General features: G+C 32.6%; 1 long non-coding RNA gene across 2 annotated transcripts; it reads left to right on the top strand.

Annotated features, from left to right (window-relative positions):
- Positions 1-1,469: 1,469 nt before the first annotated feature.
- Positions 1,470-5,031, top strand: LOC114371053. 2 transcript variants are annotated; one of them, XR_003657998.1, is made up of 8 exons: positions 1,470-1,622; positions 1,719-1,996; positions 2,087-2,200; positions 2,336-2,399; positions 3,100-3,204; positions 3,906-4,015; positions 4,207-4,332; positions 4,566-5,031. It is a non-coding gene; the product is annotated as an uncharacterized LOC114371053 (long non-coding RNA). The 2 variants fall into 2 exon arrangements; XR_003657997.1 differs by having other exon boundaries at positions 3,865-4,015.
- Positions 5,032-23,154: the final 18,123 nt, after the last annotated feature.

The following is a 23,154-nucleotide window of genomic DNA, read 5'->3' as shown; positions in this document are numbered from 1 at the left end:
TTACTTATCTTATAATTGTTAGTGTCCTTTAGCTTAGTTTACGCTATCACTACATGTGTCATCCTTGTTGATGATTATTTTTTAGCACTTGAACCGCATGTGATTTTATGACCATGGAGTTTTCCATTTCATCAAGGGTTAGAAGCCATGTTAGAGAATCTAGTATTTGGTCATTGTCCTTTAGGAGTAGTGCACACTGCAAGAAAAACAAAAAACAAATTAACCATGAATAGTTTATATGTAATTTTTTAAAAAACAAATCACGACTAAACTTTTTATGACCTAGGTACAAGGTTATAAACAACTAATTAAGGACTACTAGGGTATTTGTCACTGCAATAATAATCACATCAACTGTATTTGTCTGTAATTTTTCACAATATCAAGCAACACAATAAAATTGCAAGAGCAAGTCATATGTAATTTCAAATAAAAAACCAAGAGTAAACTTGTCTAGACCCTAGGTATAAGGTTTTAAACACATAATATCATGTTTTTAGAGTTTTCATGCCTACATCACGATCGCAATTTCAATTGCATCAACTGCATTTATTAGCAATAACTTGCGATATTAAGCAACACAACAAAATCATCTATGACCATAATTTAAAACTGTGGTTCATCATTTGTGATAAGTTAGAAAAAGAAATTTCCAACACAAAATTTAGTCACTAATTATTTGATTTTTTGGTTGTGTGAGACTCACTTCCTCCCTGGGGATCTTGGCAAATTGCAATATGCTAAGAGCTTCTTCGATACCCTTTTGGATTTGACCCTTTTCATAACAATTCACAACAAACATGATCATGGCCCTTGGCACCCCGGCCTCTAGCAAGCACTTTTTGTTCTTCTCACTTTCCGCGACAAGAAGCTCCAATTGCAAGAGGCTTTTGGGGTCATTAAGGTCTTTGAGGATTTAAGGACTTGGAATTTGTCCAGTGGAGGTTGTGGGGTTGGAATCCGAATGATGCCAAATGAAGCATTTTGGGTGCACCAAGCTTGGATCAATCGTCAATGGATGTGGTTAGGGGTTAGGTCAAAGTCTCTAGGGAGGGCTTGGTTGGACACGGGGCATGTGGTGTTCTTGTTGATGAATAGCCATTGCTCTGTGCTTTCTCGATCATATGTCATGCCTGTTATGGTCGTGACGGGGTCCTTCATGATTTGGAGGGATATTGGGCATATGAAGTATTGAGGAATTTCAATTTTGTCCATGTGAAAAAAAATGGAAACCAAATAATGGAGTACTCACTACTAGAAAAAGTATTTTCTATGACAGCGAAACGACAACGGTTCATCAAAAACCGTCTTAGTATATAAGGCGGTGGCAATTTCGTAAATAGGGATTTTTCGACGAAGACGGTTTTATGAAAACTGTCTTAGAAGGCTTTCATTTTAAGACGGTTTTTAATATTTTTCTCTTTTTTTAATATCTAGCTCCCACTATTCTCTAGCGCTTTCTATTCTTACTCTCCTTCTCACTCTCACTCCCCCTCTAGGGTTCCCAAGCTGTCGCGAGAGGGACCAAGGCCACCTTGCCGTCAACGCCTCCAAGACCAGATCTATCGAGATGACGTGCTCATGCTAAGCTTGCACTATGCCGCGAGATCTTCCAAGATCCTGTAACTTTCATTTCTTTCTCACACACACTTTCTTTCTCATAGGGTTTCAATTTTTTTTCTGTTCGCTTATGTGTTTCGTTTTGGTTATTGTGACAGGTTTCAAATGATTTTCTGGGAGTGATGAGAAGAAGGAAAGGAGATCTGAAAATAAGAGTGGGAAAAAACCTGTAAGAAGAAAACACCAAAATGTTTTTTTTCGACCAAGAAAAGATCCGAAAATGAATTTGATTCCTAAAGTTAATTTCTTTTCGACAATCAAAAAGTTTCCAGCTTGTTGGGTGTTGCCATGGCCGACGCTCTTGTTGATTTCGGCAGCCATGCTTCGCAACCTTGCTGACAAGCTCTATGAGAAGCATAAAAATGCTGCTCTTGATGTTTGTCCTCTGCCCTTTTTCATTTTGTTTTTGCAATTCACTCAATTTTGGGTTTTAGGGTTTTTGGTCTTTGATTATTGGTGTATGTAGATTGAGGGGATAGTGAAGCAGCTAGCTACTGCTGGGGATCATGATAAAATAACGGCTGTGATCAATTTGTTGACTACAGAATTTACTTATTGACCACAAGCCAACCATCGGAAGGTATTTAAAAAAAAAAAAAAAATTGGCTTCAATATATTGGAATGCTTTGGCTATTTTATGTTTCACTAATTATTTCTACCTCATTGCTGATATTTCCTGAAGGGAAGTAATACTTTTAAACGTTTATGCTTGCAGTCAGATTAAAACTCGAGAAATTGTTGCTCTGAAGAAAATACGAATGGACAATGAGAGAGAAAGGGTATGTCTTTGACCTTGTTGAATGTTTCATGATATATATATATATATATATATATTGGAAGCATAACTCATAAGTTAATGCTCCTGGTTTGATACTTCATCTGTGATAGTCTTTGTGTGTCTTCGCTTCATTTTCAAACATTTAATTGTGCATTTCAGTTTATCAAAATCTGAAGTTACAGTAGCTATATGTTGCCATTTCTATTTTTACAATCTTTTTTTCTCGATTATAGTGAGATAATGTTACAAATTTAGTAAGTGAAAAGCCTCTGTTCTTGTTATTTTTTCGTAACTTTTCTCATTTGAAAAGCTTATGTTTCTTCTGACCAGAACCTACACAGCAAGTATCTAACACGTGCCAATCTGTATTTTTTCTCATATGAATAAAAATATTCCTTCAAATTGATGAGTTGTCTTTACATCCATGTGTCACAAACTCATTCTACCAAGTGTTAGCCACAAAACTATGATGCCAAACTTAACCAACCCTCAACCTTTTCCTCGTGCAACTTTTTCCAGCTAGAAACTAGAATAGTAAGCCAACAGAATATTTAAGAGTGATGAATCAATTCATTACACTTTCTCTATATATATTTTTAACACACTTTCTTTATATATTTTAATATAGGTGAAGGTAATGCATGTTATCTTTGTAATTATTGATGCCAGAATAATTAAATAACATTTTTTGAGCTGTGTAGAGCACCAGCTGAGGTGAACTGGCCTGGTGTTTCTAAGACTCCTTGGTATAATCAATTTAAGCCAACAAGACCAATGAAAAGACGTCTCCGGGAAGTTTTCAGACAGTAAGTGTTGGAGTATGAGTATAAATTCTACATGCTTTTTACCCACCCTCATCGTCAAAAATTTAAAATAAGACAATAATTATATGTTGCATACACATTTAATATTTGTGCCTGTTCAATCTGAATAGATTTTCTCCCTGTGACTGAATTATCCTTTTGATCGTTATGCTCTGGAATTGTTGGAGAAGATGCTGACACTTGATGCCGCTCAGTATTATTTTAATTGCTAAATAAATTTCGAGTTAGTTTATTTTGTGTTTCAACTTTCAAATACCTTGTATTCCTCTTTTTCTTACCCTACCCTATCTCTTTTAATTTAATATTGCTAATTATATTATTTATATACTATTTTTATAGTTATCTAACTTATATTGACAAATTGCCTTTTGAGCTTATGACAGAAATGGTATCATCTGGTTTTGGTTTTGAGTGGCTTGTGTTTTGTGATCAAAATGGTGAAAATAAAATATAAAAAAAAACTAAAATGGCGTAGTGCTGCTGGTTTGAGACAACTGAAGAAGTAATATACTTATGCATGTTGCTACCTCCAATCCATTTTATAATAAACAAATGAATGCATTTTTTTTGTCCTAATTATAAAAAAAATAGACCCATTTTTAGATTGATTAATTGCTAATTTCATTTATACCTTTAATTTAGTGTGAAGTCTATCAATGAGACACTCATTCTGCAAAGTCCAGGATCTGATGCAGATATTATCATCCTCAACCCAAATTCAGGCTTTGAGATAACTGCAAAGTCCCACCACTCCAAACTGGACACAAATGTCTATGAGGGAAGGAGAGGAAAGGTACTGATTTAACTATAATCTGGTCCATCTAAAGATTTAAATTGAATAACTGCTTAGTTACAGCATGAGTACTGCACGTTTTGGTTTAATATGGATTTTTCACCCATATCTCTAAAGTTCCCTAGACTTTTGGCACAATCGTTTGCTTAAGGTGTATGTTTATTATTTTTTTGGAATTAATTTTTCGCCAGAATGTTCATATCGATAGTTAGTTACAAGTGGTGTATAAAAAAAGTAAGATTTGGGAGCTATATTGAGTTTGCCAAAGTTGAGAAGCGTGTTACAACTACAAGTGGTGGAAGTACAGGAACTGTAAGGTGTGTTTCCTTACTGTGTTTCTATTTGTCTTCCTATTTGTTTGTTATACTTAGCAGAGTAGTATCAATGTCTCAAAGAATTTTATGCGAGAGGATCCCCTTCTTGATGCTAATCCTAGTGAGAAATTTTATGGAGTGAGTATCATGGGAGTTGGGAGATTTTATTTGGTTTATAAATACATATAACTTTGAAAGTTCTTTGTTTAATATAGTTCGTTTACTCTTTTTGACAGGGAGATAACCAATATAGAATGAGTGGACAGGCTTTGGAGTTCAAGCAACTTAACACTCATGCTTGGGAAGCATTTGAGAAAGGCCAGGATATCCACATGCAAGCTGCACCTTCCCAAGCTGAATTGTTGTATAAGAATTTTAAGATAATAAAAGAGAAGCTGAAGTCACAAACAAAAAATGCCATAGTGGAGAAGTATGGAAATGCTGCATCCCAAGAAGAGCTTCCAAAGGAGCTTCTTTTGGGACAAACAGAGAGACAGGTAGAATATGATAGGGCTGGCAGAATCATAGAAGGCCTGGTATTGTTCAATATGAAGTTCATGTTGATTTTCTTTTTATGAATTAAACATTTATTTTCCTTTTTGTTGGTCTTGCATGATCAATTGACTTGTTTGTACAGGAACAAAATGTAATTAATATGTCCAAATCTTAGGCTCAAGCTTAATTTTAAAAGGTTGAGTTATGTCTTAAGTTCAAATTCTAATAATTAAGTAATTATAATTCTCTGGTTTGGGAGGAATTATTTGATAGTCTTAGAATATCATAATTACGACTAATTTTTATGACACATAATTGTTAAAAATTATTTTTTATAAATTATAAAATTTGGATATAGCTTATAAATTATATAATCATCTATATGCTTCTAATTAAACACTATGATTTCTATTGATCCACACTGTCCAACAAGTAGCATGCCAAAATCAATCTTTTACCTTTTTTCCTTCTAGCACACAACAATAATTTATATGTTCACATCTGGTAGACTTCTTGTGATCTGGTTGTTAATAGCCATTTGATTATTTATGAAGGTAAATGATCTGGTAATTTATATGTTCACATCAATTAGTGTTGCGAAGCATGCAGTTCAATTCCTAATTATCATAAAGATAATCTAATTTTCACTTTCAGCCTATTTTCTTATATGTTTTTGTAATTGCAGGAGTGCACCAATGCAAGATAATTCAGGTAGTTCATTTATAATTTTTTCACCACAGGTAGCACAAATTTATCATTACCTGAATGAAACACAATCCCACACTTGATGTGCTTCACATCATTAACATAATTAATAATTTATCTTTTTAAGGTTTCTCTTTTTTATATTTTTATTTTGGTCATGATCATAGTCATAGAATTTATTAAAAAATTTATCAGGGTATTTTTTAAGTTATGATTCTTGATTTCCAATTTTTTTAGCATATCTACCCTTAGAGTTTGTTTTCAGTTCATGTTCAATTAAATCCTAAGTATATATATTATTTGTTTAATGTCATCTTGCATATGTGAATAGTATGGTATCAACTGGTTTGATTACTATATCCTCATGTAGTTTTGATATCATCAGTGCACTACAAGGAAAGAAAAATATGCACATTTTATGCATTGGACATGGTGGAGGACGTTTACCATTGTCTTTGGCAAGTCGAATCCAAGGTGAAATTTGTTCTACTTTATGGTTTTTTCTAGTTTTAACTTTTAAGTGGTAGCTTAAAATATCCAAATTAAAAGTTTTGCTTTTGAGTGGAAAACAAAAAAGAAAACATCCATCATGGAAATATATGATATATCATTGTGTTTCAAGGATCTCCAATCCAAATCCAATCTTGCCAAAGTAGAGAAATTGAATTCATAATCTCAACGTCAGTCCAAGGATTTCCCAAAGAAGGAGCTGAGGCAGAGCCCAAGTTGTATGTCTTCTCATACTGTTCTCCCATTTCCCTCTTACTATAAAGCCAACCGATGAGATCCTGAAAGCCATTTTGTGTTCACTGCTTTTACAAGGACACTAAGGATCCTGCTTATTGGTCAAAGGTATGCTTGTATAATATTGCCAAATTGGCAAAGGAACTTCCCATGTAGTATTTAGGGCTACTATGGATCACAACTTACCAGAAATGAGAGCATTGAAGAACTCATCATTATCTTCCAGCTCCTTTGTAGATTTTCCTTTGAACTGCTCCAAGTGGCCTACTACTTCAAACTCCAAATAAACCTTGATTGAATAGAATTTCACATGGATGAAGTGGATCTCTATGTCGGTGATTCCTGGTCAAACAAGAAAATTAAGTTGTGTTAACTTGTTACTATTGGAATTTTAGAGGATCCTTATAAAATATTAATATAACCACCATACCACATTACATTAGATTATCAAGAAGAGTTTTAGGAATACCTAGATCCATAATGATTGATCAAACAAACATAGCAAAATCTGAATCCGTAGGTGATTTCTGATCTATGTACTCTTCTTAAGATCTGTTACGGAACGGATAACCGGCTACAGCGTAATCGGTGGCTTCATGGTTCTTCCTCAACCGGAATTGCTTTATTCCTTGATAAGACCTTCATAACTCTTCAGATGGGGAGAAAAGAAACTATATGTGATGGCTCAGTATATTGGGGATCATAGTCTTTTGATAGCGTATTAATCTAATAGGGTTCTCATTATCCCCTAATGGGTCAACACTGACATTTGCTCATTTAAGTCCATATCCTCTAATTTAGTTGTCTAACGAACTCACTTAATTTGATCACATAAAATAAAACTCACTAATGATAAATAGCTAATATAATTATATTATAATATTAGTCCGCATTAAGTATTGGAATAGAAAATTCCAACAATCTCCCACTTGGGCTACATATTGTAACAATTATATCAAAAATCCTTAAGCACATATTTGTATGTTATTTACCTTTAGACTTCTAACTTAACAACCTGGTCCATCTCATATATCAATAATGGAATCATTGCGGTTTTCGTCACTACAACAAATGTAACTAGACCCTAATGACCACCACATCAGTACACTTAATGACATAGGTCAATATGAATAAGTAGCATGGAAATTACATGCAATGTGCTCTTAGTCATGCCTATTTCCAACTGGTCCAAACTTTATTCTTTATAGAGATCTATCCGAACACAACATAAATATTACAAACAAAACAAGCTGATAATGAAATGATAAACTTCAACTTTATTTCTGTAGAAAATCCAAACAAAAAAAAAATATTTGTAAACTATATGATATAGAACATAAGTAAGACTCCCAATAAACTAAGGTACTATCAGGGATTACACCTATATGAGCAGTATGCTCATGAAAAACTTTAAGTATCATACCTTTAGTAAGTGGATCTGCTAGCATGGAATGAGTCCCTATATGTTCTATACAAATCTGTATTTTCTGAATTATTTATTTAACAATCAAATACTTTATGTCAACAAACTTTTACTTGGTTGAATCCTTAATAATACCGCTGAGATATTGTCCCAATAAACACCCGATGTCTACTTAATGTTGGTGACAACAGACAAGCTAGTTACAATAATTTAGTAATCATAAATTTTAGTATGATGTCTCATAGCAAAATATTAACTCTACCAACACGGTTAAATATGGATCCTTATGTGGAGTGATTACTATTAAGATATTCCAAAAAAATCAAAGTCAGAATACTCAATGATCTCTAAACTTCTAGACTTTCAATATGAAAACATGTAATTTCTTGTTCTCTTCAATTAACGCATAATGCACTTTATTACTTTCTAGTATTGTATACCAAGATTACTCATATATAACCTTAGGACTCCCTTTTCAAACCCTAAATTTTATACATGCAGGTTTGGGATTCACATAATATGAGTAATTTAGGTCATAGTACTAACAACAACAACAATTAGAGAAGAGAACAATAAACATACAATGCACAAATAATCTTTATGGTAAATTTCAAGATCCAAACAAGATAACTAGCGCACCATTAATTCTCAATCTTTGGATTGAAAAAGACTAATTGCAAGCGGTACTCTTAACGCATTGATCAAACATTAGTGATAAGTCCTGTCAAACAAAGGTTGTCTTTGGATACTCCATTTCTCACATGGAAAACTTATATGATGATTACTCCAGTCAAATAATGATTGTCTTTGAAAATTTCATTATTCACATGGAAAATCATACTATTTATAATCATCACATGTTTATCATTGCAAGCATGTAATTATTGTGCCAAATTGTGCCTTCCTTTGGGCCGAGCACAGTTCACATGAATAATTTCATGCAACATTCATGTAAATTCAATCAAATCAACTTACGCAATAGAGGTTACATTGGCAACATGTTGTTTCAATCAATTTATCCAAAAAATACAAGACAATTTAATATAATAAATAGGAGGTCTTAAAATTACACAACTTTCACATATAATTTAGTTATATAAAAATATACATAAAAGAACATGCAAATATTTTACGAAACAGACCCATGATAAGATACCCAACACAACATTAATTCCTAGAGAAATTAATTGTAATTGGTAATTTCAATGCAATGATCAAATATTGATAATAAATTCTATCAAATAATAGTCTTTCTTTGGATCGACTATTATTCACATGAAAACATCTTATAATTGTCACACATTTATCATCACACATACAAAATATTATTTGGCCAAATTGTGTCTTCCTTTGGGCCAAACACAATTCGTATAAATAATTTTATACAAAAATCTATGTAATTTTAATCAAATCAATTTTCACAATAGAGATTACTTTGACAATATATCATGTCAATCAATTTAATTAAAAAATCACTAGATATGCATATAAATGGGAATGATCTGTTACTGTTAAATTAACATCAATCATGATAGCAAAAAAATATAAAACATTAATTACGATAAGTAAATATCATATCCTTAAATTATATTTAATGCTATCATTGATTTATACTTAAAATACCCCAAGTAAATATTGCATAATTCTTTTGTTTCTTTTGTTGAGAGCACTCTTAGTTCTCCTTTTTTTTTATTATGAGAGGTCAAGCTTAAATGAGTACTTTCATATTTGTCTTTTTGCAGCCTCTCATCCTTTTGCACACAATGAGATATAAGCTCATTGATGGACCATTTGTCCTTCTGAGTGTTATAACTCACTTTGAATTGCCCAAAGTGTGTAGGAAGTGAGATCAAAACTAAATGCATGAGCAGGTCTTCACCAAGCTCTAGCTTAAATGCTTTCAGTTTTGATGACTAGACATTTTCATTTTTATTATGTACTCCCTTATATAAATTTCCCCCTCCCCTTTTTTTTAACAAATAAAAAAAAACAAAAATTGCATGCGCAAAAAACTTCCTTATATATATTATGAACAATAGCCATGAAGAGAAGTCATTCACAAATCCAAACAACGATGCCAAAAAAACAAAATACACCTGAATTTGAATCAAATATACAATTTACCAACAATTAATGTGTTGTTCCAAAAAAAATTGGGTTCATATAACCAAAGCAATCCAAGTATAATTGGAATCAAATAACTTTAAATCCCAATAATCTAAGAGTAATGACGGCTCTGATACCACTTGTTGGTATTTTAGGGGATCCTTATAAAATATTAATATAACCACCAAGAACACATTACGTTAGATTATCAAGAAGAGTTTTAGGAATACCTGGATTCATAATGATTTATCAAACAAACACAGAGAAATCTGAATTCATAGGTGATTTCTGATCTATGTACTCTTCTTAGGATCTGTTATGAAACAGATAACCAGCTAACAACGTAACCGGTGGCTTCATGGTTCTTCCTCAATGGAACCTCTTTATTCATTAATAAGACCTTCACAAATTTTCAGATGGGGAGAAGAGAAACTATATGTGACGGCTTGGTATATTGGGGACCATAGCCTTCTTATAGCGTATTAACCTAATTGGGTTCTCATTATCCCCTAATGGGCCAACACTAGCATCTGATCATTTAAGTCCATATCCTCTGATTTAGTTGTCCAACAGGCTCACTTAATTTGATCACATAAAATAAAATCCACTGATGATAAATAGCTAATATAATTGTCTTATAATATTAGCCCACATTAAGTATTGGAATAGAAAATTCCAACAATTACTCATTAATGAATCAAATCATAGCAAATACTCCAATAGTTATAATATTCGTAGGAACAAAAATTGTAAGTCCATGATCTAGATCCCTGCCTTAAGTTTATTACTTCAATTTTTAACTTGGATGGAAACATTAGCATACAGGAACACTAAAAAATCCAGACCTCATCCCATCTTCAAAATGAGTCTTTTGCTTTCTTCAATCTGGGTTCAGGCAACATCTATGGAAAATGGCCAGGCAAATTATGAGGCAATGGCACACACCTATAGCATTGTTTTATTATTTTCTCATTCTAAGGTGAGTTTGGTGCTTACCAAGTGTTATTGTTGCTTATAGATTATGATCACTAAAGACTACCAAAGTTACTTTGCTCATTTTGTTTAGTGTTACTCATTTATAATTATAATTGTTTAAAGACAAATGCTAACTAGTGTCTTTTAAAAAAGTAAAAAGTAGAAAGTTTTATTAGGAAATGAAGCCTTTATTATATCATAAATACAAAATGTTATTAAAATTTTTTAGCTAACTAGAAACATTTAATAGGGTATTTAATGCTACCTAACTAGTTCCGTTAGGGCACTTATTAACAAGACCCTTGCTTAAATTGGTAATCAATTTAGTGGCAGTAGTTAAAATTTTGAGTAGAGTTTTCATCTTTTCAGAAACGAAGAAAAAATAATGCATATTACATTCCAACAACAAAGCCTTACATGTATTTCTAAAATTAATGTCAATTGCTTTTAATTCAAGTAATATTGCATGATCGATTTTCCTTAAGTTTGTTAATTTCTTTTCACAGACGTCAAATTACATGGCTTTAGCAAGATGTTTTTAACTTGCATTCTCCCTCAGGAGCATCTCTTTGGACCAAGAAGGTAAGTGCGATGTACAAACAATTTTTTGCTTTATGAAATCCTCTTTTGTATTCTTTTATTTCGGTGTATACATGTGGTTCAATTGTAGTTAAATTTTTTTAAAATTTTTATTTTAAAAAAAATACATTTTAAGATGGTTTTATGAAAAACCGTTTTAGAATATCTACATTCTAGGATAGTTTTTTGGAAAACCCGTCTTAGAATCCTCAAAATATTAAAAAAAAATCTTAATATATATATATATATATATATATATATATATATATATATATATATATTCTTAGAATATTCTCTAAAAAATCGTCTTAGAATGTCTACATTCTAAAACAGTTCTCTAAAAAACCGTCTTAGAAAATCTACCATTCTAAGACGATTTTTAACTGAGAAACGTTTTATCTAAGACGCTTAAAAATCGTCTTAAAATAATACCTTTTTTTAAAACGATTTTTTATGGAACCGTTGTAGAAAATGAAATTTTTTTACAACATTGGCTATGACGACTGTTAAAAATTGACATCAAATGTGGCTTTTAACCGACGTAGAAAGCACTTTATCTAATAGTGACTAATTGTGTTAAAAACATACCCAAGAAGAAAAATGCAAGATTTTGATGTTGTTTATTGTGAAGAGGGGGTGTGAAAGGAAAACTAAGAAGGAGCAAGAAGAACAAGAGGGTGCTAAATGGTAAGAGAATGTGGCTTAGAGATTTATATATATTTTGAATTATAGAGAGCTCATTGTTTGGTCTTAGGTCAAAGGTCCAAGTGCGACATATATATAAATATTTATGGCAGGATTTAAATGTCTTCATTCTTACCTATTCTGTGGTCAAATGAAGAAAAAGTAGTGAAGGATAGGGAGCCAAAATTAATTAAAGCGAGGGGCATTAGTTGTGACGTGTGTAGTGTAGTCTTGAAATTTAAGATATATCCTTTAATTTGTTGTTCAAATTAAAGAGATGGGGCAATGAGGATCGTAAGGTCAAATCTTGGCTTTTTTACCAATTAGGGGTAAAAGAATTTCCAATTTTTCAATCGGGGGTATATTTTAAAAAATTACCCAAAACGGGGTAAGTCATAACAGGAGTTACGACTTCTAACTGAAAAGTCGTAACACCTGTTACGACTTGTTATTTTTTTAATTTTTTTAACTATTTACGACTTTAGTCCAAATCTTGTTTTTTTTATGGCTTTAAAGTCATATTTTTTTTTAAATGGAAGTCGTATTTTTTTTTTACGACTTTAAAGTTGTAAAACTATTTTATTCTTTTTTAAAAAAAATTTAAAGGTTTACGACTTCAAAGTCGTAAACCTGTTTTCTTTATGAAAAAAAACTATTTTTTTACTATTTGTAGACATGTTTTTGTTTTGTTAACCTTTTTTGATTTTCGTAAAGCTGTTTTTTCTTTTAAATATAATATTGTTTACGGTTTTATTTTTATTTTAAATAAAAAATTTTAAAAAATTATATTTAAATATATAATAAATAATATTAAGTTGATTTTATTAGTATATTTGTTGTGATTTTATTTTATATGTTATTATTTTATTTTAATGTTTATTATTTAAAACATGTTATATATTTTTAGTATAGTTTACTTTAAATGTTTTTTATTTAAAGTTTAAATAATCTATCAATAAAAATACATAAAAAATTGAAAGACTTTAAATTAAAAATTGATTATATTTAAATAAAAATTACATATTTGTTAAACTAATAATGAGACGATGTCCCACAACGAGTTCTTCTAGATATGCGTCTGGGTCTCTTATCTTGTTGGACTGGATTTGTCTATGTTTGTTGTTTGCTTGGTCTACAGTCTCTACCTCCTCTTGTTCTACGATGCTCATGTGTAATTATCCGTTGTTGTTGAGGAACATGATAACCATCATTGTCATCATCATCATCATCATCACCATCACCATCGTCATCGTCATCGTTGTTATTGTTGTTATCCTCACCCTCGTCCTCATCTTCGTGACTCATGTAACATATTTGAGTAGGTAATGATGGACGATAACAAGAACTCGATGATGCAAGATTATATGTAGATGGTGGAGTGTTGAAAGTGATGGCAAACATTTGTGAGGAGCCATAAAAAACATTTGAGGTAGAAGGGACTTGAAATGAGTATTGAGGTATACATGATAAGAACCCCAGTGGTTGAAAACTTTGTTGACATCCTTGAGACGCATGACTAGAAAAACTTGTTGATTGATATTGTGCTTGTGATGGATGATGTTGGGACATAAATCCAAGAACATGCACTGGAGGTACATTGGGTTCTACATATGATTGATGTTGGTGATGACCAGGATAATACTGTGATTCAAATCTACAAAGTTAAAAATAACAATGAATAATAATATCAAGAATGATTAAAATTGTAAAGTAGATTTACAACCTCAATAGATACTACTCCTTCACGCGATATGTATCGTCTAGTTCGACGTATATACCATTGCATGTATACTGAATTTTCATGTAAAAGACCTTGGTCCAATTCACCATGAACAATATAATTATTTCAATAATTCCATTTGACAATCCAATGACGATGATGGTGAGGCCAAAAAATATATGTTCTCCTTCTCATATCTATGTCGTGGAGTTGATCTAGGTTTGGTGGGTTATCTAGAATAATTTTTCGCAATCCAAATTGTCTCATGACCCTATCTATTGGATGTCATTCGACAATTACAAAACATATGAGAGGGACTTTTGTCCGAACAATCATTGATACCTCTACATCATTAATTAATGACCTTATTTCAGGTGTGTCATAAGGAGTCCACAAGAATTGCAACACATACATTATTATTGTAACATATTTATAATCAAATAGGAAACCGGAAAAAAATAGTTAATTCATGAGAATTAAAAAATGAACTTCATTAATATGTAGTCTATCAAATATGATGCGTATCAATCTCACTGAATTAGTGGGAATATTTGTTTCGGTCCTTGTACTTCTTCCATGGATAAGTGATCTATCTTTGGGGTAATACATTTAATGCGGTCCCACGCCTATGACTGTAGCAACAACAAACATTCACTGGTTTCTGTTTGGTCTGGCTTTATAGCCCGATCTAGAGCTCAGAAAAGGGATGCTAATACTGTTGCACCCCAACTGTAATGACTTGCCTCGGTTAAATTTGATAATAAACGAAGATACATAAAATGAACTCTTGCACCTGATGTATTTGGCATCAAACAACCGCCTATAATCATCATCATATGAGATCTAGCATGTTATGCAATGACAACATCATCAGCATCAATTGTAAGTTGCTGAAATTTTTGCCGCAACCAAGTTAGGTAAATCATTTTACCTTTTACATACTTATCAGGTGGAGTTTCCCTGAGTAAAGCAACACGTACATCACCGGTGATGAAACCAGTTACCGACAATCCATCAATCTTCAAGCCCAACTGTAGGGCCACATCCTGTAAAGTAATGGTTGCCTCTCCATGTGGAAAATGAAATGTGTGTCTCCGTTCTCCAACGTTCAACCAACACACTAACCAAATGCTAGTTAATATCAACTTTTCCAACATTTATAATATGTCTGAAACCAGCTAAATTGATTAGATTTTTTACCCGATTATCTATTTGATCCAAGTGGGTAAAAGCTCAAACAGAAGTATACCTCGGACGGATGATTCTCTCTTGACCTTCCCATACTTGATTTGAAATATGGTTGTCTTGTAAGCGCAACAACGAACCACCAACTGGTCCGGGTTGTGCATATGTCATTGGTAAACGGATACAAGGATGAAAATAAGAATGAGGAAAAATGAAAGGGGGGAGGTATGAAAGGAGGGTGGTGTAAGGTACTCGTGCACACAATGTTTTTTTGCAAAAGTAAAACCTCCTAATATGTTAACTTGTAGAATATTGTTCAACAATTGTTGAAGTCTAATATACACAACTTAAAGCAAGTTGGTCTGTGCTATTATAAATCATTTTTACAACATAAGTTAAATTTGACTACTTTATTTCTGGCAAGATTCCATGTTATCATAAATAATTTCATCATGTGCAACCTTGGTTTCAAACTTACTGTCCATTTTCTATTAGTAAATAAATTGGTTACCAAACACTACACAATAGGTTGCTGGTAGCAGCTGCAAGATTTCGACGTTTCGTCCAGATGAAGAGTGAAAGTTGGATTTCCTTACGTATACACTTTGTGAGTGGTTTTTATTTGACTTAAAACATAATTATCTATCATTGTTTTCAGCTAAAATGTACAAATTTAATTTACTTCTATACCTTAACCACAAGGTGCTAGCTAAGCACAACAATGAAAGTAACTGTGGTGATGTAAATCGTTATTTTCTAATTATAAACTAACATTTTGACGAATATGTGGTAGTATCAGCTATATGAATAGAATACAAAAATGTTGTTTATACTTTATATTTTTACATGATCATGGAGATGTGTCACGCATGCCAATTGATCCTTACCTAAAACAAGTTTGAGGCTTGTTTCAGACAATGATGTGAATGTATGTATACATGATTTTGATGATGTCAAAGAAGAATCTAACAAGGCTGCTTCAAATGATAAGCATTTGCTTCAAGAATAATTCAAGATTGCTTCAACAAACAAAGCCTTGTTTCAAGATTCACTAAAGACCAAGCCTTGCCTTAAAACAATGTGCTTTCAAGACATGCAAGGCTCTGGTAATCGATTACCAGGAAGTGTAATCGATTACCAGAAGACAGGGTTGAGAAATAGCTGTTGAAAAAGGTTTTGAATTTGAATTTTCAACATGTAATCGATTACCATATGTCTGTAATCGATTACCAGCAACGAAACTTTGGAAATTCAAATTCAAAAGTCATAACCCTTCAAATTATAACTGTGTAATCGATTACACAAACATTGTAATCGATTACCAGTGGAAAGTTTTCAGAAAATCTGCCAACAGTCACATCTTTTCATTAGATTTGTGAATGGTCATCAAAGGCCTATAAATAGGTGACTTGGGCACGAATTTTAGACAGAGAGTATTTTTGGTCCAAAATGTCTTATCCTCTCAAAAGACAATGAGAGAGATTCCAAAAGAACTTCATTGTCAAATGCTCTCTCAAAAGAAATCCTTGACCAAACACTTGCAAAATCTATAAGGATTCTTACATGATCTTCATTGTAATATTCTTCTCTTGAAGAGAGAATTCTTCTTCCATTCTTCTTATTCAATGAGATTGGTTAAGAGACTGTGAGTCTCTTGTTGTAAAGCATCTGAACACAAGGGATGGGTTGTCCCTGTGTGGTTCAGACTTTGTAAAGGATTTTACAAAGATAGTGGAAATCTCAAGTGGGTTGCTTGAGTACTGGATGTAGGCACGGGAAGTGGCCGAACCAGTATAAAATTGTGTTTGCATTTTCTCTTCCCTTATCTTATTTATTTTGTTGCAATCAATTGTGTCTTGCATGTTTAAAGAACATTGTTAAATTGATTGTTGTTGCTTCTTCTGTATTCTAAGCCTATCCCTCGTAAGATTATTGAGGCCACAAGGTCCAACAAATGAGACTTTAGATTGTCCTATTTATATCATATGAAGTTTACCTAATTTAAAAGTCTTAAAAAATAGATTAAAATTAAGCAATTAAATATTCTCAAATAAATTAATAAATCTAATTTGTAAGTTTTATATAAATCAATAAATATATGATTTTATGATGATATAATAAAACTTTATTAATAATATATATATATATATATATATATATATATATATATATATATATATGTAAAACAATGATAACAACATTTGATTATTCAAGTTAATTAATTGTATCTATAACCTCTTCTGAACAACCTAAAATTTATTTATTTTATTAATTAAAGTTAAAAATATCAATTTAACTTATTTAATTAAAGGACCAAAGCTAGGCGTGATTTTAACAGACCATGTCAATAATGCATCACTGTACATATGTTCAAAAATCCCCTTCTCCATTTCTTGTCCTAAAAATAAATGTAAAGAAAATGTAAAAAGAAAAAAGTGTATAGATGTTGCAGGTCATGTATTTATATATTAGCATTTGTGTAATCATTTTTAAGTACAAAAATAAATATTTTTGTAGTTAAATTTTCAATTCAGAATTAAGGACAATATAATTGAAAAACATAATATGTAAAACTATACACCTAATCAAAGTTTAAAAAGTATGACAATTATTCTATAAAAAAAATGATATGAATGATTCTAACAAGACAAATATTCTAAAATATTTTCAACTTCTAAAAGTTGGAGCGGCAGATAACATTTCATCCTTTTTTTTAATGATGCCATGATATCCATTATTGCACGAAAACTCCATAGGTTTATTCATGGGTAGAATGTTTGGAACTTATTTTAGAATCCAAAGTTTTACGTTCAAGATGAAAATTTTATGTTCACTTTGCAATATATTAATCAATTCAGTCGAGTGAACCAAAGTACAACCATGAAGCAGCTGATACATATATATTATTGCAAGTTTGAAACCGTATAAGCATGCTTCATGACTACTTTTATTCTATTCATGCATGTGCAACCTTCACTGGTGTAAATTATTGGAGCCTACGAAGCTTGTTTTCAGCTTATTGTTCTAAAGTTATTCCCTTGACTGTTGTTTTTTGCTATTTTAGCGTTGCAACATGAGTGAACAATATACTGCATTAACGTGAGTGAACAATACACTACTGTTCTAAAGCTAGTTTTTCTTTGTTGCATGAACAATACACTGCACATGCTATTTTCAAGGACCTGTTTTTTGCTTTTTCTTTGTTGTTTTCTTTGCTGCACAAGTGAACTAATGGCATGTTGTTTTCTGGTTTTTCTTTGCTGTTTATTTTCTACTTTTTACTTTGCAGTACCACTTCACTATTAATTCACAAAACAATTGCTGAATTGTTGAAGTCGTGGAATACCATACGACTTCACTATTCATGCAATTCGTGATTTCTTATAATTAATTAGTTTGCATGCTGAAAATAATTAATTAGTTTTGCATTTTTAATATCACTTAGTTATTATTAATTTATGGTTTAGTGTTAAATTAATTTTGGTAAATTATTATTTTGTGTTTTAGAATATTAGTGTTTAGTTATTATTAATTTACGATTTAGTTAGATAAATTATTATACATGATAAATTAATTTTGTTAAATTATTATTTTATGTTTTAGAATAATAGTGTTTAGTTATTATTAATTTACGGTTTAGTTAGATAAATTATATTATACATGATAAATTAATTTTGTTAAATTATTATTTTATGTTTTAGAATAATAGTGTTTAGTTATTATTAATTTATGGTTTACATAAATTATTATACATGTTAAATTATTATTTTGTGTGTTAGAATATTAGTGTTTAGTTGTAGCATGAACTATTCAACAAATACTGTTCACTCCCGTGAAACTTATAAAAGAAGGGTTCATTCTCACTTCGGTGCATCTGTTGCATCCAAACAATCAATTGGTTCTCTGATTTTGACGTGTTTCTTAGAGTCATACTAACATAATTTTTTTAGTGTTACATACACGAAAAAGTATTTAAAAAGGTTTTTTTTTACGTTGTATACAATCCAATGATTCCTTACTAATCAATATTTTTTTTTTACAGATGGCTACTGAAGAACCCATAATGTTAGCGACTTCAGTGATGACGAGCAACAACATGATTTTGATGAACATGGTGAACCAAGCAATCAAAGTGAGTCATCTTCATATTTTGAAACTATTAGTAGCCAACTTTCTGAAAATCAAGAGTACTCAAATCCTTATCAAAGGATAGTAAGTGTTAGTTCAAATGACCTTTATGAAGGGTTGACATTTGAATCAAAACAAGCAGCTGTGAATGTCATTAAACAATTCCATTTTATGCATTCATTTAATTTTGATGTGGTCGAGAACAAGAGTGACAAGTACGTTGTCATGTGTAATCAATATGGTAATGGATGTTATTGGAGGGCGAGAGCATCGTTCAGCAAAATACACAAAAGGTGGGAGTTGAAGAAATTAAACGGTATTCACACATGCACAAATTCTACCATATCACAAGATCATGCTAGGTTAGATTCTTCTGTAATTGCCCATAATATTGTTCATTTAGTGAAAACAAATCCGGGTATCGAAATCAAAACCTTGATTGCAGACATGCATCAACGGTTTGGTTACACTGTTTCATACTAAAAAGCATGGACAACTAAACAAAAAGCTCTTAAAATGACATTTGGAAGTTGGGAATAATAATATAGTTACCTACCTGTATGGTTGACAGCTGCTCAACACTTTGTACCAGGTATCATAGTAAAATACAAAACTTCATCTTCAATAGAGGAAGGTGACGATGACCCTCCTAGGGTGATTCTTAATCGTGTATTTTGGGCGTTTAATCCATACATTGAAGGCTTCAAATATTGCAAGCCACTTGTGCAAGTAGATGAGACATTTTTAACTGGCAAATATCATGGTACTTTGTTGACTGCCATCGAACATGGTAGTAGGAACAATTTTCCACTTGCTTTTACAATTGTTGAGAGCGAGACTAAAGAAGCTTGGATGTGGTTCTTGCATTATTTGCGAAGATATGTTACTCTGCAACCAAATTTGTGTATTATATTAGGCAGGGGAACCGGTTTGCTAGTAGCTTTACAATTCGAACGCGTTGGCTGGAATGGACCAGATGTTTCATCCGTGTATTGCATTCACCACATTGCATCAAATTTCAACAAATAGTTTTAAAATGTTGACTTAAAAAACCAAGTAATCAATATGGGTATGTTTCTTCCTATTTCATCCATCATATTCTTGCCTTATTACATGTTCACTAAATTTATTACTCATTGTTCTATCTTTTCGCACAGGGTATGAGATGAGGAAACTACGATTTGAGGCTAAGTTGCTCGCTATGCAAACAGAGTTTCCACAAGCAGCAAATTGATTGGATCAAATTCCTAAGAGTAAATGGACTCAGGCCTATGATGAAGGAAAACGGTATGGCCATATGACTACCAACCTTGTTGAATCTATGAATTTTATTTTAAAAGGAGCCCGAGCATTACCTATTACTGCCTTAGTCAATGAAACATTTAATAAAATAAATGATTCATTTGTCACTAACGGCATCAAAATCATGTATATGATAAAGGCAGGGTGTTAGAACAATAGTTTATGGCAAACCGAAAAAATTACTGGCTAAGTCACGGACAATGTCGCTTTCTTTAAGACGTTTCGTGGCACTGCCAAAAAATTGTGCAAGCAGACTATCAACCATGATGTCCTCAGGATAAAACAGCCCAGATCACTGTATAAAATTCCCACTGCACTGAGGGAAACTTTTCTAGAATTACACCCTCTTGTATGACTTGAAAAGTCACTCTAAAGCCACCCAAAAATATGACTTGAAAAGTCATTCTAATAGCCAACCGAAAATATGACTTGAAAAGTCACTCTAATAGCCAACCGAAAAGTATGACTTGAAAAGTTACTATTATAGCCAACCGAAAATATGACATAAAAATTCGCTCTTATAGCCAACCGAAATTATGACTTAAAAAGTCACTCTTATAGCCAACCAAAAATATGACTTAAAAAGTCACTCTTATATCCAACCAAAATTTTTAGAGCGACAGAAAGAAAGAGGGAGAAGTTTGCCGGAAATGCATCGGCTGAAATATGAGAGGGAGAAAGAAAAGTTGAGGAAATGCTTCTCAACTGGGGCAAAGAAAAATGAAGAAAGGAGCTCTCTATATATAGGGAGTGAAACACTATTCAAGTGTTTATCCTGAGCGATGTGGGACTTGAAGCCTTTTTTTCTTCTTCTTTTTTTTCCTTTCTTTTTTTCAAACTTTCATCCACATTCTCCTTTGTTCTAACAATCCCCCACTTGAAATTTGAAAAGAAGATTTTCGAGGATTTCATAAAATTGTGCATAAACAAAGGTGTCATACAACTTGAACCTTTGCATAGTGAGTAAGATTCAGATTTTACTAGAGTGACTCGAAGTCTTGAACTCTATCTCCGACATCAAACCACACACAACCTTTTCATAGGTGTATTCTATAAAGCCCGTGCGTTAAAGGCCATGCACGTCTATCCCGATATAGTGAACGCTCTAGAAATTTTTGCCCAAAATTTCATATGAAGCGGCCCCCACTTCAACATTCACATAGGTGAGTCTATCAAGAGTACTCCTGTAGCCTAGGTACTCCACTCAACATAGAGTATAGATCTCATTAAGAATTATGAATTTTTTTTCATAACTCATCCTCTTGTTACTTCAGGAATCATGCTGCTTTCACTTATAACAACATGTTCATCTCACATCACTTCATAACTTGTTATTACCCATTGAACCTAGTTCTTGGGATCTCCAGTCATTTAGGTCGGGTTACCATCATGAATGATCATCGCAGTAAGGGCAGTAGTCCCATTCTTTTAGAAGTGTAATGGACTTTCTCTCTAGCTAATCCTTTCGTCAAAGGATCTGCTAAATTATCATCAGTGTGTACGTGATCCACGCTAACAGCTCCTGTTGAGAGTAATTCTCTAACAGTGTTGTGCTTACGACGTATCTGTCGTTTCTTACCATTGTAATAACGGTTCTCAATTTTTTTTCAATAGCCGCGGTACTATCATAATGGATCAACACAGCTGATATCGGTCTTTCCCATAACGGAATCTCTGCAAGTAAGCTTCTCAGCCAACTTGTTTCCTCACTAGCAGTTGCTAGTGCTATCATCTCAAATTCCATAGTGGACTGAGTTAAGATAGTCTGTTTCTTTGACTTCCAAGAAACAGCTCCACCATCTATGCTAACTATATAGTTGTTGGTTGCTTTGGAATCATCTAAAAGAGTGTTCCAATCTGCATCGCTGTATCCTTCAAGTACAACGGGAAACCTTTTATAATGTAATTCAAGGTTTATGGTTCTTTTAAGGTACCTCATTACCCTTTCAATAGTGTGCCAGTGCTCCATACTAGGTCTACTGGTAAACCTACATAATAATCCCACAACATAGGCTATGTCGGGTCTAGTACAATCAGTGGCATACCTAAGGCTGCCAATGATACTTGCGTACTCAGTTTGTCGTATACCTTCACCAGTGTTCTTAAACAGTTTTACACTTGGATCATATGGTGTACTAGCAGGTTTACAGTCAAAGTAGTCATATTTCTTTAAGATCTTCTCAATGTAGTGAGATTGATCCAGAGAAATTCCCTCTTTTGACCTAGTAATCTTAATACCAAGGATTACACTTGCTTCTCCGAGGTCTTTCATATCAAAGTTGTTACACAACAATGATTTCACATCTAATAGGTTTGCAGCCAAGAGGCAAGTCTACTAAATGCCAGGTCTTGTTAGATTCTAAAGAATCCATCTTATTATTAATGGCTTCTTGCCACAAGTCAGCATCCAAAGAAGACAAAGCTTCTTGGAGGTTTGATGGATCCTCCTCTAATGTATAAGCCATATAATCGGGCCCATAATCTTTAGCAATTCTTGCTCTCTTACCTCTTCGAGGCTCTATATCTGATTCTGGTTGTGCAAGATTTTCACTACTAATAGCAGGAAGATGACTAGATGAAGTACCCCCACTATTCCTTAATTTAAAAGAAAATCAGAAACCAGATTCTTTCTCATCTCTGGAGTATGCATCACATCTTTGAGAATCAAAGTCTTTCCAGAGGTAAACTTCAGTTCAACATGTCCAGTTCCAGTAACCGTAGAGGTGTGGGAATCACCCAGCAACACTTTCTTATTCGTGTATGTTTTAAACATAGCATG

The sequence above is a fragment of the Glycine soja genome, chromosome 10, assembly GCF_004193775.1.
Source record: "Glycine soja cultivar W05 chromosome 10, ASM419377v2, whole genome shotgun sequence".
NCBI lineage: Eukaryota > Viridiplantae > Streptophyta > Magnoliopsida > Fabales > Fabaceae > Glycine > Glycine soja.
This window is presented reverse-complemented; position numbering and strand designations above follow the sequence as displayed.